Consider the following 16,616-nt stretch of genomic DNA (forward strand, 5'->3'; position numbering starts at 1 on the left):
GAAGTGAAACGCCGATGTGTACCGTCGGCGTCGCGACGCCCGCGACCCGACGCAAGCCAAGTCCATTTCACCGGATGATTTACGTCCGTTTGATGGTTTGTGTGTGCAGTCGCGAGTTTTATGTGAGCGTTTTAAATGGGAGATAGACATAAAGAGGTCTTTTATGATCCCATCAAATAAACAACTTGACTCCTTCGCGTATTTCGCGACCGGCCCGCAGCACCAGGAGCTAGACTGACTGACTTAAAGCAGCTGATGCGTACGCACGAGTCGTTTGTCATGTTCATTCGCATCAAGGATACCGCAGCGCAAATTAGCAAATTAGCAAGTGACCCTAGAGACAATTACAACTCACCTGAGCTAATCGTTCGTTTGGTTTGATGTTTTTTTTTTTTTTTGTTTGTTTTTCTTTCCTCAATTTTAGTTGAGATTCGATTTTCTCTCTTGCTTTACTTTTTGCCTCTTGTATCTTAAAATTAAACATATTTAACGCAATATTTTATCCCTTTACCACAGTTAATTTTTTCAGACTTAATTAACCCTCCGGCGTACACACAACTAACTCTTTTACGTTTCGTACAATTGGAACTGCAGTGAAATTGATGTCACGGACGTTGATTCGCGGCGCGGATTCTAGACAATTAGTACAATATATTATCGAGCTGATATGTCGCGTGATTATAATTATTATATACGACAATTTACACGGCTGCAAACAATTTACATTAACTTCTCGAGTGTTCCAGTTATATTGATGAAACATGCGCGATGATACGGTGATGAGGGTTTGAACGGTAATTCCACGTGGCAAGACTTGTCTTTTCTCTACATATTATATGTATATATATATATATATATATATCCATTCATTTTTTTCCTCTTAAAATTATATTTACCGCCACGTGGGCAAAGGTGGCAAAGTTATACGCACGGCATCTGAGACGTCGAAGTAACACATACGTCGAGCATGTGGGACGCATGAAATGAAATTTCGTAATTCAATTTATTCGATAGACACTCAAAAACACGGTTGTGGTAGTTATATATATATTATAAAATGTTTACTATCGCCGTTAGAGTTTCTTAGGTCAGTTGAGATATACTGATTCGCTAATGAAAACGTCAGATTCAATTTACCGGGTCTTGGAGAATAAAAGTTTCGACAATATTCTTACCTGCCTGTCTGAATATTAGTCTGGCATCTCGCATATTTAAAATATCAACTTTTTGTAAGGAATGATTAAAAAAAAAAAAAAGAAGGAGAGGAATTTTTAAAATAAGAAATAAGAAATGAAACAAAATTGACGTAGCATCCAACCCGACCACTTAAATTCTCTATATAAATAATGTTCAAAACACGTATCCAATGTCACGAAATAATCGATGAAAGAAAAAGAGGATCAAAATTTGGAAAAAATAATTGAAGAAATAAAAAACCAACAACTTACCTTCGTACTCTGTATGTAAATTGATCGTTGAAAAAATTGGATCCGTCGATCAATTAGGTGACGCGTGCAGTCTCGTGGAATATTTCACAGGTTATGAGAGCGTTAAAAATAACGATGACGCGGCCCCGACGCTTCGTTCAGGTTCGCCAAAACCACGGTGATAAAATAATGAAGCGATATCAACTCACCTCGGGTAAGAGTCGACGGAAATGCAGCCGGCAAAAATTTTTCTTCACGGGGTGGCGGAGCACTAGGAGGCAGCCATGACGGTCGCAGAGCGTCGCGTCTCGCTGTCAGGCACGCGGTCTCGGAATATCGACCAACGGTTGGGGTTCCTACCACGCCCAACCCCCAGCTAGCGATCGCAACCCCCGAACAGAGCCACCCCCATTTCCCCAAACATTATCATATATTACGTTTTTACGTCCCCTTTTAGAACTGCACGGGCCTTAGTGGAGGGGGTTGGGGTGGTGGAAAGGAAGGGGTCGGATCTGGTCCAGGGCCGTCCAGCCAGAGGTCGAATCTCTTTCCTTGACGGCCGCAATATCTAGCAGGAATTAAGCCAATGCCCGATCTCGGGGCTTCTTTTCCTCCTTTCCCTCCACCCCGATGGTAGGTATTTGCCGTTTCGCCGCGCTTCCTTAATGCGATCAAACGGACGCTTCATGGTTTTTTTTTTTTTTTTCTCTCTCTCTCTTTCCCAGAAAAACACGGATGGGAAGGGTGGGTGGTGGGGCTCAATTTGTTTTCCCCCGATTTAATGTACTCGATGCGTTTCGCTACGTGTACGAATATATGTATGTACACGTGTGGACCGTGAGGATTTGGTGGAAAAGGTTTTTGAAGAACCGTAATTCAGCCCATATTTGTCTCATCGAACTTCGATGTTTCTGGGAACCGAATATATTAAGTATGTATACAGTCGTTAATCAGAGGATGACTTTTATGTCATATAGGACACGGGTAGAGAACTCGGAATGAAAATTCTTCAACCTCGAAGTGTCCAACTTCGTCGCTTTACGACTTTTGGAAATTAGCATCCGCGTTATTCAGGCTCACAAATCAACCCAAGTTGATACTCGCTCGGTCTTGTCTGAGTGTTTTCTCACTTTGGTAAGAAAAAAGTAGAAGTAGGATTTGATCGAAGCTCAAGCGAGAGAATGTGGAAACAAAGTGCAGAAACGACACCTAAACCTCATCTGATTCCTGGGATGAGCTCGTTGTGCTTCAGGAATGGGTTCTGAGCTTTCCGAATGGGTTTTTTACTGCGGTGTGGCTGACCTGCCTCATCGTTTGCAAAACAGCGGTCTAAGGTAAGTACGTCGACGGAGTTTCGATGCTCGAGTAGCGTCGGCCGGCGGTTCTTCATGTCCATAAATACAAAGACGTGTAGGTCTACAACTAGAGCTGCAGCTCGGCAAATTACGTGGTGATAATGGGACCCGTTGTCGGTTTAAATTGTCGACTATGGTGCCTCGCGACGGTGCCGGCATGGCATCAACTCATCCGTTACGCGGTGTAGACGAACCTTTGAAGGACCTCGACGGATCCTCCGCGGGTTGCCCCAGCAGCTCTGCCGTTCCGCCTCGGGGTTTGATGGACTGTAAACAAGGATCTGTTTCCCGCCCCCCACGTACCGCCAACGTCGCGTCGCAGACGGCCCGAAGAGCACAATTTCCCGTCTTGAAACCCTCCTCTTCACCTCCACCTCCACCTCCACCTCCACCTCCACCTCCACCTCCACCTCCACCTCCACCTCCACCACCTCTGTAACTCGGTGGATACACGCACGTGCTTTCTCTCTCTTTCTTTCTCTCTCACTCTGCGTATACGACTTACGCACGCATCTCCTATGTACATACATACGTCGGACCATAACCGCGACGTAACCGTCTCCGCTACGTCACTGGGATCCGGACTTTACGAGGCAAGGCCGTCCATTATGCGCCAATCACAAGCAATCATCCTCCACCCTGCCTCGTAAATTTCCGTGGCTCTCAACCGCCCCACGTTTTCAACCCTCCGATCTTCCACGCTGCTTCTATACTCTCGTCATGTGCTCACCGATACTCCTTCTGTCATGCAGACGCTTTGCGGCCTCGGCCTGGCGATTGTTATCCGAACAATCGGAACGATCATGGAGTCGGATATAATTCAGAGAAACATGATATCGCGGGGATTTGACTCGCTGTTGCAAGCCGTGATCGGATGATTGAGGAGACTTTGTGGAGGACTGGTTTATTCATATGCTGCAGTCGCAAAGTCGAACCGATCTCGAGGGTTTATTATTATTCTTGGTAGGCAGAGAAGAAAGCTTGACACGTGAATTATACCATCCGAAAAGTCTTCTTCTACAAATTTCGTAGGCTGTAAATAAAGCTTCTTCCTCTCTCTCTCTCTCTCTCTCTCCCTCTTCAAAAATAATTCATCCTTAAATCTTACGACGTGTGTGTTATGTATAAAACTTCATAAGATTTCGAGCATCCAGAAAAATCGTTTCCCAAACCGGAAGAAACGCTTCGCAATCTCATCACGTTAATAGATCCTTGTCTAGGAGTAATAAAAATTGATGTCGGGTCGTCTGAAGAAGCCGGCAACGGGAGTTTGTCGTTGGATATTCAGTCATCGATTTTGAATAGCCGATCGGAACGCGAAGACTCGATTACACTGATGAATGTTGCGCCCCTGAAAAACCTGCGACGAAGGTTCTTCTTGGGCGTTGTTCAGCCGTTTGTAGTGCGGTCACGAAGCAATGCTAATCAGTTCGCGTTTAATATCAACCGAATTTGACGCGGACAGGATGCAGCGGCAGAGCTCGCCATGCGGAATCAGCGCACGTTGGTTCGTACCCCGTAAAGCCACCTTAACCCATACACTCGGGTTAAGTCAGGCCTTACGTGCTCTATGGGTACCCATATCCCATTCAAGTCCCGGTGGCTGCATTCCACAATAAGAATCGAGCCGAGGGAGGAGGGATCGCAGGAGGACTGCCAGAGGAAGGAACAAACCAACGACCATGGCTCTGGTGCAAATGGCCCTCCAAGGCCAGCTGACCCAACCCTTCTCCTCCACGCTTGTCCTCCCGGCTAAACTTGTCTTTTTAGTATCACCATCGCGGCCTTCGAGTCGCCGAGCGAGAAAAGCGCAGAATGCTTTCATGCGATTTCATCTACGATAGGTGTGAGGTATATAGATATGTATATATATATGTGTATGTATACACACACGTACGTTTAGGTACTTACGGGGTTTTTCGTTGCGATCGCCGTATTGACCGTTCTGTCGTCGAGAGGACGGTTTGCCGTTTACCTACCTACTCTGGAGATTCAGACTTTTTTTAAACGAGTCGGTGCATATGCTGTCTTACCGCCATTTTGTGCTGATAGTTTCACGTTCTTCCACGATTTTAGCTTCTCCTCTGAATCATAGAACTGGTTTTGATACCGTGGATGTGTCATGGATAAATGTTACTTCTGGTTCAGTTATTTTTTTTTCTCACATTCTTATGGTGATCGATTCGTAACTTCTGGTACATATATAATTTCTATGAAGAAATTTTAGAGTTATACGATGCAGTTTACTTCTACAGAGTTATGGATACATTGTAGCTATCGTTGAAATTTGAATATCGAAAGTTAGTGGAACACTAGTGGACTCGGTTTTTAACTCCCGAAATCAACGTCTAATTACGGGTAAGAACTATCGATTTTATATATGGTGTAGTAAATTTCAGCAGGGAATTAAATCTCAGAAGCCTCTTTGTTCCTGTTTCCCTCGTTTTTTTCTCTCTACTTCATCCAAAATCTCCTCACTTTACGACCTTCTAACAGCTCGTTTCAAAGATAAGAAGTCTAGCCCAGCTGGAGATAAACAACAGCAGACACATACCAATCAGTCCATCCGTCACGTCTTCTCGGGTCGTTCACTGCAGGCAACAAGATCGGCTGATTTTCCAAAGTCTTCCAGCTTTCTATGAGGTCAGATACTATCTCCGAGGTAAAAAAATGCGGATTCAATTCTTCGTTTCAATAACCGTGAGACCTCGAAAGGACAAATCGCTGTCGAAGCTTTGCAAGCTCAAGGAATGTTTCGAAAAACTTTGAGATTAAACTGTTTCCAGCATTGTTCCTGGTGTACTTACGCTATGAGACTATGCAAATTTCACGATGAAGTATTTTATCAGAGGAAAAGTCGAGGTCTAGTTATTCATAGAACAATCGCAGTGCCCCGCCATAAAAGTCTTGGCTATCGTTCAGTGACTTTTAAACGATATCCTTTATCCGTTTCTTTCTTTTTTTTCTGTTTTTTTGTTTGTTTGTTTCGTTTTTCTCCTCACCAACAACAAGTTGGTCAAAACGTTATTTAAAACGCACTCAGTGAAGATTAAAGGTTTACGACCTTTCTCTGAATAATACTAACCAGTGCTAGTGTATCTCTTTTCTTTAAGTACCATGTAATATATGCATTGCTAAAGCCTCACCCACCCAAAGTATATTTAGTATCGAACTCACGGCTTGAGTTCTTACGCAGAGAATGAAGTAAAAAAAAAAATTGAAAAATGATAAAGGAACGCGTGCTGTTCTGCGTGACAAATCAAACGGAATAGAATATTATATTGCGCGCAATGGACTGCGCTTGAGCGATGCAAAAATATCCGTCGGTTAATTAGACCGCTGATTTTGTTTGAAAATTGAAGATAGAACAGAAGACGGAAATTAACGGCACCCCCTACTGACTGTTGTGACATTTCATATTACTCAGTTATCTGAAATAATTTGAATATACGAAACGGCTCTTGGCTGCCGGGTCGAGATGTAAGAACGTATATAAAATATCACCTCAGACTCTCGTCCCGGCGGTGTATAGTGCTCGTCCGTGTGATAATGGGTCATAACGTTTTTATTAGGCAATTACAGTTTTATGATTGTGTCGGCGGCTACCGCACGCGCTCTGTATTGTTGACTAAGCAGAGGTGTCCGACTCGGCGTTTCGGCCACCCAACGGGAGATGTCGACGAGTGTCTCGAACCCTCCGACCTCCGATAACCCTTTCATTTTTTAACCCGTGACTTCCGAGAGAATGACGTACGTATTTCAACCCCCGTCGATCAAACCCTTACAATTCGCAGGCTGGAAAATCCCTGCGAAGGTTCGATATTCGGCGTGAATATTTGGTGATCGGAAAATAGTCTTAAACTGTAATTTGGCCCGATTTTCTTCGGCTAAAGAAAAATTCAGATGCATGGATCAAACCTGAGAAATACGCGGTTCTCAGTTTCGAATCCTACGGTTTTTCGAATTTACGTTCGGTACGACCCTGGCGTCGGTTTTCGGAACTGAATGCATTTGCTGACGATGCTCCCTGGGTTTGCCACCCTCTGCGCGTCGCTACGGGGTGCGAGGTAAGGGAGGGTCTTGCCAATCGTCTAAAACTTTTGCTCTCTCCTTCGTAGGTCGGTCGGTCGGTCTTGCAGGGATGTGATCGCGAGGTGCCCGACAGCGCAAGCAACGGAAGTTGTTGGCCCACCCCGAGAGGGATGACGCCACTGTGCTCCCGAGCCAAATTTTCTACCCCGGTCGATCGACTCAGCGGAGCGAATTTTAACCTCAGGCAAAATAGGCTCTGATCAGGATTTTTCCGAGGTGTAAAAGGAGAAAGAAGAGAGGGTATCAAGGAAACTGACCTTTGGGCTTGAAGTTTTTATTTCTTCTTTTTTGTTTTTCCTTAGGACAGGGTTAAAATCATTTTTGTACGTTCTAAAAAATCAACTCAGGAAGCAAACTCTTGACCCGACAAGTTTAATTAGCTGCTTTCTATACCTGAACGCTATAGTTACGCGTGTATAAGCTAGTATATATATAATTATACACCTGCGGCACCGTGTGTTCGCCAGCTTCTGCGTGTCGGGATATCGTGCGTGTAATTTACACGGCGACGATTGTAGCTCTGATTACGTAGTTACACCTACCGTTAATGTCTGAAAACTTGGTAAACTCCGGCCATACATTTGACGAATAACTTAATTTCACCGCGTCCACTCGAGCCTTCGCGAGTCAGGAACCCCAGGAAATAGATTAGAACTCACTCCTCTATATACCACCAATGAAAAACTACAGGCACCTGTTTTTGACTGGTTTTCTTCTTCTTCTAGTATGTAAACTAAAGATAGTGCTACAATAATTACTTTGATATGCTTAATTTAAACAGCTTTTGATTTTCGTTCGTGTAATGGATGCCATGTACGTGATATTTCAGAGCGAGGATATTGAACATCGTAGTTTGAATTACGCGAGATCCATTGGTAGCGAAGCTTCAGTCGGGAATATCAAAGTAAGTTCTAGCCATCGGAGTCGGGGCGAGGGTGAGGGGGTGTGAGATTTACTTTTTGAGCTTGGCGTAATTATTTAATTCAGAAACTGGTTCGGGATATTCGGAAGTGGCGGCGAACGAGGGACCATTTCTGGCTACGGAGTTATTGATTTCCGCGCGGGAAAGCGCAGCTTCCCGCCCCTGGCCGCGTCTCTCTCTTCCCTCTTCTCTCTTCCCTCTTCCCTCTGCCCTCTTTCCCCTTTCCTCTTCCCTTCTCGCGATGCTTCTGCCTCTGCCTCGGTGGTTTCACCCCCGAGCACGCCCCCGACAAAACCATCCCCTTTTTACGCCACGCCGAATTTTCAAGCAGTCCTTTTTCTCCGCGAGCTTTTCGTATCTGATTTTATCCGAGTTTAATCATACGTGTTCGAAAAGCATGGAAATCGTCGGATCATACAGCTTGTTGCAAGTTGTATCTAAATTCTATTCAGCGATTTCGATCTTTTGCATCTTTCTAAAAAAAGGGGGGAAAAATCGATCGGAATAATGAACGCGAGATTCTTAAAAAGCTTTATTCGACCTCCTTCAGGATGCAATGCTGCATAAGAAAATTGACAAGTTCAATATCATCATCGACTTTTGGTTTTTCAAAAAATATTTACACCGACACGTAGCAGATTCTTGGGGCGATTCGGTTATGTGGATGGTATCCGAAAGAGGGAGCGAGAGAGGAGGACCGAGGAAGCAAAAAATACCGAAAGGAAGAAAGAAAGTCGAAGTAAGAGAGAGATACGGATGAACCGAGGGTGCGGAAGGGGAGACGAAGAGCGCGTGCGCGCTCCCGCCGGTATTTTATGTTTTGATGGCGCAGTAAAGCGTCGTAAAGTAGCAGTAAAACGCATTGAGTCACAAGTCCGCTCAGCTGATGTCGTTAAGTGGTTCGCAGGACTGTCAGTTGCTTGCTTACGTCACACACCGTGCAGTCACGTGCCCGTCGACAGCGTGTTTCTCTCCGCACGCATTGCCTACCGTCAAAATTTTTGTCACCTGTAGGGATCGAGGAAAGCGCATTCAACGACTGACGTATAACACGTGCTTCTATTGCACGCCAGTATCACGCTTGTAATTAAAAAAAATAATAATAATTCTAATAATAATAATAATAATAATAATAACAACAACAACAACACCATGAAATATGTGAAAAACAGTAGAATTCAGCTCTGCCAGCCACAGATATAATTGTAGATATAAATTTCTGGTTAGGGGTGGGTACCAGTGATGGATGGATTTTTTTGAGGACTCACAATTCTCGTTTTTCAATCTTGCGTTAAGCTTTTCTGCAGAAATAATAATAGACTGAAGATGAATAGAATAATTCAGTATGAATATCGAAAGAACGATTAAACTTTCGATGTGATTATTGATTCGTTTGTATTCATTTCTGTAAAAAAATTTAAGTCAAACTTGAACTCTATGTGTATGAGAAATGTTTTATTTTTTTTATGTATTTATGGACTGATCGATAACGCCGAATGGCGAAATATCAATCGTGCAAGCGATTACGTAAGTTGAAAAACATTTCTATGGTAAACGTGAAAGAGATTTTATTGCTTGTGAAAATAGGCTCGTGATTCTGTTATTTTTTTTTCTAGCCAAGAGCGACGTAGTTTTGAAAAGTCAGTCATGCAGGGACTTACTCGATACCGCATTCTAGTTCCTGCGCATTTCGTTGGCGACTGCGGCGCCGGTTGGTCGTCGATGACGTAGGGCGACAAGGGTTTCACCTCGAATCGTCCGCAGGGAGAACTTGAGGGGGTTTAGGGTGCGACACGTACCTGAAAACTCTTCTTTCCCGGGAAGTCGGGTCTTCTCTCTTCCTCTCTCTTCCTTTTTATCTTCCTCTTCCGTTTCACATACGCGAGGGTTGCACACCTCGGGACAAGGGTTCGCAGAGCTTACAGGTCGCTCCTCACGGACGGTGAACAACACGCGACAACTCCCGAAAGGAAGAAAAATTTAGGCCGAAGGACGCAGGGACACGTCACGAGAGATGAGAGCTTATCTGTGCCACGTCGACGTCCGACGACGGATCGCCCACACCGGCAGAACTGCTACACACCGACCCCAGCTTTTCGCATCCCTCCTTCTACTGCCGCGTCCTCGAGAGGCCATCTCCGGGAGCGTGATGTCAACTGGTTTCTGCCCGAGCCGTCGTCGACGAGGGAATCAATTTTTATTGCCATTCCGCATCGCTTTTACCCAACGTTGCAAAGCGGCCGTTTTCATTATCGTTTATTTTACTTTTCATCCCGCCTCCGCGCTTTTTTCTATCATTAATTAACGACCCGCGACTAATCAGCTATACGGATTTAATTCTAACTCATGGCAAGGGGTGAAAAATCGTTTCAAACTACCCACCGCGCCATGCTGGATTCGCCCCTCACAATCCATACTCGCGAAACTCCTACTGCCATAGTAACTTAAATAATGTGAATGAAAACTGCGGTCTTTGGTCAGCTCTTAATTCGAAGCGGGAATTCGATTTTGGTCATACGGTCAGCCGGATAATTTTCAGAGTCATTATTGAGTTATGGAAGAGGATGAGAAGCCTGTCTCTGTGGAGGGATGAAATTATTTTTATTGACAGGTTTCATTAAGTTATTGATTACACTTGATGTTATTGAATGTCATTTTTATTGGACGGTTAATTGGAAATGTCGCCTCTATAGCCGCAGTCGTATTTCAGGATAATTTGAGGAGAGGAATGAGCAGCCGATTATCCGACCCAGAATGTGCCAGTTGGATGGAAAACGTAGCTTATACATATATCCCCACGTTTCAAGTAATCTTCATCGCGGATATGGATGAAGGGGTAATTTATCTGGTCTGCCGCACATGTCGAGGGTAATTTCTCCGCTTTACGATCGCCCCGTGAGAGTTTATACGTTTATCGAGAGTTTGAACATTCCGCAGCTACTTTCCTAGGACTGAAATTTGTTCAAGATATTATCTTATATCGAAGTTGTCTCCCTGAATTATACAGATTCCCTACCACTCTTGAGAAAATGAATTTGTAAACTAACTTTTCAACTCGTTGAAATTCTCTTGCAATATTCAATGCTCACACTTTTCACAGCAGACAGCCTAGAAATCTCTAGGGTCCAAGGATGGAGCCAGTCGAATATGAATTTTGGATGCATTTTGTGATCCAGGCAGAGACACGTTTCACAAGTGGTGAGCAGCTACGCGGTCGGTAAGATATCCACTAGCTAAGAAAATTAGGAAAACTCCTCAGGTACATGAAGCCCAGGCTTCGTTTGAGCCTCACAAAGTCTGTTGGTAACGGAGGGTTCTGCTTCACCTTTTCCAAAGCGATTGCAGCCCCCTCACGATCCTGAAAAATGTAGAAAATACTCTTCATCCTTAAAGACCACAGCAAGAGGAATAGACTCGAGTACTCAATTCTCATTTCAGCGTTCTAAATTACTTCTGCAGCGGTATAAATTCGACCAAAATTTCGGTAGGACGAAAGTGGGTGAATTACTCGTAGAAAAAAATTCGATTAGCTCAAAATCAGATCCTTCTAGCTCACTGCAAAATTGGCATACTGTTAATGGCGTTGATACCGTATTACTGTGGTGAAAATCACTTTCAAGAGCGATATCCACGTCGACATTATTCGAATGAAATGTGCGAGTAAAAATAGATAAGAATTTGAAATCATTCGGCAGGAACCACTTGTACACCCGTACCCAACCTACACGAAACTAGGAGCGTAGCTTTGCTACAGCTCAAAACGAAAGTAGGTGTCTGAAATGCGGGACGTCGAAGTACCAGCAGCATGCAAAGTTGACAAGCTTCGTTATTCGGGAAAATCATCTCAATTGAAAATGGGAATAACGTGGTTGTTTTTTATTTTTTTTTTTTTATTTTCTCGAACGGGAAAACGACCCTTTTGCACGTGTGACCTTCCTCCGATCAATCATTTATTGCAGACTATCAAGAACAGCGGCGTTCACGAGATTTGTCGCTCGAGTTTTTCCACTCTCAGTTTTGTCGGAAGGTTCAGTCCAGGCCGTAAGGCGTCAAGGGTTGCCTCACGGTTCTTAGGTTTAGCTTTATCTCCCCGTAGATGGTGCGCTAGGTGCCACGTACGATCTCTGGGGCGTCTTCTCTCGGCGATGGTCCAACGATCGGATTCGAATCTCTAACCACCATCGGCTGGCCTGACAATGACGCCGCCCATTTCCTTTCACTCCTTGCTCATGTACGCTTGTGTGTCTGTCACACAAGCGTACACCTTCGGTTCGAAGTGGAAAGAGGATGAAAGACCGTGAAAAGACGGAGATGGAAGAACGAGACGGACTTTGGGCAGCCCTTCCTCGGATCGGAATCCTCGGACATGGAACACGTCCGAGATCATCCTTATCGCCGTGTATCTAGTCGCAGTCCGCTTTGTTAACGCGCACCGTCACAATTTACACCTTCTACGACGCTTAATCTTACTTTTTATGGACACGTACTGCCGGTGGATACTTTGTATACGCTTGAATTTCATTCACGAATTAATGACAACAATTTTTGAAACACGCGGAGAGTCGTTTTTCAAAACCATTTCCAACGATAACGTTGCTTTTTAATCTCACTAGTAGGTATGCACATGATATCCATCTGTGTTGTGAAATGGAAAAATCCATCACATCATCTCAGCTCGTTGCTATATTTTTAGATATTCCAGTCAAAACTGACACACTAACCAATTACTTGTAAATAGGAATCCATTTTTTTTATACTCAGTATGATATGGAAAATCAAAAAATTGTCGAGCTGTCAGCTGTGTCAGGTACTTTTCCATTCTCAGGTCTAACTGCTTCTGAGCAATTTCTCGTTTTCGTGGATTTGAAACCGAATACACTATCGATCGTTTTACGAGGTGCTAGAATCTGCCTACCTGTTCAATACGAAATCCATATGCTAATGTCAGTTCATTCTCACACCAGCATCGGGTCTAAGTATAGCCGTAGCTTAATACGTGTCGTGAATCTGCAGCGAGACGACGAATGGCTCATTGATCAGTTTGAGGCGACGTGTCACGTAGGTTAGCGATTCCTGGTGACAGCCGACATGGGTGGCTTCTTCGCGAAGCGTCGAGCATTCGCTGTCGCAATCAGTGGTAACCCGTCAATGTATGTATAACCAAGGGGCACTGCACTCGCTGTTTGATCATAGTTTCAATAGTTTTGAGTTTGAGTTTTGAACTTCGTTGGAATTTCGGTCCAGAGATTTATCGTTCATGTTTCGATGAATTTTTTACGGTTCACTCTGCTCATGGCTTCGAATTATCACGTTACAAAGTCTTATTGCTGGAAGGTTAAATGTCGGAGAGAAACAGCGACAGCTCTAGTAGATCCTGAATTAAAGAATGCTGTAAAATGGATAAATATAATCGATTGGAACGTACGTCTGCATTTTTCAATTTGAATTGCAAATGTGAGAATTTTCGTTAGTAATACGTAGTTTCCGTTCGGCTATACCAGCTCACAGGTTTCTTGCTACATTCTCTGCCTCCATACATCACCGAAAAATTGCGGCGAGTTTATTACCGAAGCGTAACTGCTTATATACATAAATATTTCATGTTTAAAACGGGTTTACGTCTCCTTTTCTAGTCGCGTGTGTGGATAAAATGAGGTAACCTTTATCGTTTTTCGATATGTGAACGGATGCTTGTAAGCAGCAAGAATCCTACCTACCGGTGTTGCAACGTACGTGGATTACAGAGCGGTTGTTGCTGTGACGATAAAGAAAGAAGCAAATTAAAATAAAAACAATATAACAGGTTTACATCATAGCTGATGAAACTTCAAAGCTATCCGAGAGATCGATGTTTTACCCAATTGTTTATTCCCCGTAATTTTATGCTCGTTCATTTTAACAACCATTGCGCAGAAATATGGATGAATAAAGGAAGCGAGTAATAATGTTACGTAAATTTAGACATAAATACCGCGGTTGGTCGTACAAAAATGGGCAATTAAATCGCGTCGCGTGTTTCGTTACTCAGCATCGGCGTAACTAGCGTGAAAATTTCTCTTCCAACGAGTTCATACGGTACATTGTACATTCTGAAAAATCAAAACTACCATACTCGAACACAGTATTCGAGCCACGGCGTGTAAATTTATGGGTCTGGGAGAATCCAAGTCCCTGTTTAACCGCACGTATAGTTCCATGTATCATTCGAAGAGGATAAATTAAAAAAATATAAATATGTATATATATATATATATATATTTAAGTAGGTATATGTAATACATAATCCAGCGCAAAATCACGGATCCTCATCTAGCTTCGTTAATCCATGTATAACCCGGAGAGGCGTTATAACAGGTAGATATACATATATTTAGGAGAAAAATGACCCTCTTAACTCTTATCGAGTCCCATTTACTTCGTCACAAATCTTAAGTAAAATAAAAAGAAGTGGAAGAAAAAGATCATTTGAATTTTTTTCATCCTACCGCTGTATAAGGCCCTTCTCTCTCTCTCTCTCTGTCTCTCTGTTGCTCTTTTTTCCAAGAGAAAAATAAAGAAAGAGAGAGAGAGAGAGACCTCCTGTCCAAGAGAAAGATTAACTCGCGCGGACTCGACAAAGGGCTGCAGACATTTTTCTCCATTCTCTCTCGTTTGTTTTTTTTTTCTTTCATTTTCTTTATCCTTGCCTTCGTCTATTCCCCCGTTTCGTTCTCTCCGCCATCCGAGGCCATATTGAATATCATCTAACGGGCGGCCTCTCAAAAAGATCAGGTGGTTTCAAGTGGGTGGGATATGGCAGGGTCCGACATTCATCTCCATAGATTAGACTTGTGCGGTACCCTTCAGCCCGCTTTCTACTCGACAGAGTCCTCTGCTCTGTGTTCAGGCTCTCTACATATATCTACCTGTGCCACGCCTGCCCTTTGCGGCTCGTGTATCCCTCCCTTCGAAACAGGTGCCTAGCGGGGGTGAAGGTAGGACGGGGTGTCGAATCGAGAATCATCATCGTCGTGTCGTCATCAGGCGGTCTGCTATTGCGACGAAAAAACCTCTTCACGCTCATGTGCCACCATGAAATACATAAAAAACACGGCCCATGCGGTTATTTCACGTACCTATATATATATATATATATGTACAGAATTAAAAAGGGGCGTATTTTCTGTTTCAGATGCGAGAAGCCTCCGGATCCCGGCTGGTGAGTAGTTAGATCATAATTTAATACACATATTTGTACTTGTACAAGACGGTGTGCATGGCGTATAAGGTACCAATACCTACTCTCGCCAAAGACAACCTACCCCAACGAGGTCTCGAGGCTTAAATCCAGAGTTGTGTCGAGTGTCTACGGGGCTGATTCTAATCCTCCTGTAAGCAAAACATGAGGAAGAGGAGCTGCGGATCGCGTCAACACCGCGGCATGTAGCGTGGGTATTCAACACGCCTCCAGCGTGACGTAGATCATTCCGTCGTCGTGATCCTATAACGACTCTGAAAAATCAGAAATCGCTCCGTTGTGGGTGTAAAAATAGACGTGCCTGTGTCTCTACGCGTATTAAACACGTGGGAGCGTGTGCGCATGGTGCACACATGTCCGGTGCATCAGTCGGAGCGAGAGAAAGAGAAAGAGAGAAAAAGAGAGAAGAGAGAGAGAGAGAGAGGATGGCGTGTTTACGACTGGATTCTAGGCGCACCAGTGTCGGTGAGCTACGTGAGAGGCATGCGTCTGTGTGAAGTTGAGAGACCCGTTCGCGCCCCTACCATGCTGCCCTTGCGAGCGTTACCCTGGTACTCGGGGACGCCGAGGAGATTCGGTGTCAGTGCAAGTTTCCGATAGGAACCGAGTGTGCCGCGCGACGGTTCGAACGTAGTCTCCGGTGCATGGCATTCGGAGGATCGTTGATTTCTAGTTTCGTTACCCTAGATGCATCGGTTTCTCTCTCTCTCTCTCTCTCTCTCTCTCTCTATCTTCGCGTGACGAAAGTGTGAAGCGGATGGTTTTCTTTAAGGGTTGATAACGACGTGGCGCGAAATTTGATTATAGAAAATAGAAAGAAAATTAAGTAATAAATAAAAAAAACGTGGCGGAGAAAACGCGCCGAAGGCCTTTGACTGACAGGCGGCGTGGTACTGCAACCCTGTCGGTTCGCGCGCTCTTCGAGAGCAACACGACGACCAAGTGACGGTGAGGCTCTCTACGGAGGCCTGTGTGAGTCCCACGACTCGTACACCACCGCGGTGCTTCGACGGAGAGGGCAGAGTGTGCAGATAAGGAAGGAGGCAGAGAGAGAGAAAGAGAGAGAGAGGAGGAGAGAGAGATAAAAGCACCGACCGAGAGAGAGGAGTGGAGCGATAGTGAGCGGGTGGGAAAGCGAAGGAGCGAGAGGGAGCGAGGCGAGAGACCGAGACCCATTCATCTTGGCGCGCCTAGCTCGGCTTCCATTGGCCCATGCTGGGTAAGGACGCCCGCTGATTGGCCACCTCTGTTTACCAGCTGTGCCGGGCTCGGAGAGAGGGGACCGTGAGACAAGCGGCGCCATTATTGTAAGGGGTTACATTTAGTTGGCCGTGGCGTAGTACGCCGGGTTCGGGATAGGGGGCTATAGTACCTTCATGCATGGCCCATAAAGGATTCGTCGACTATCCGAGAAGAACGCAAGAAACTGCTTCCACCATCTGACAGGCCACGCTCTCCTTTCGTGCTCTCGGTACTCCGCCAGCTACCCGTCGGCCACGGATCAACAATATCTACCGGCAGTCAGCTGGGCTTGCCTGGCGAACTATAATCAACGCACAAACGCGATACGAATCGTTTGCACA

The sequence above is a fragment of the Diprion similis genome, chromosome 1 (genome assembly GCF_021155765.1).
Source record: "Diprion similis isolate iyDipSimi1 chromosome 1, iyDipSimi1.1, whole genome shotgun sequence".
NCBI classification, from domain to species: Eukaryota; Metazoa; Arthropoda; class Insecta; order Hymenoptera; family Diprionidae; genus Diprion; species Diprion similis.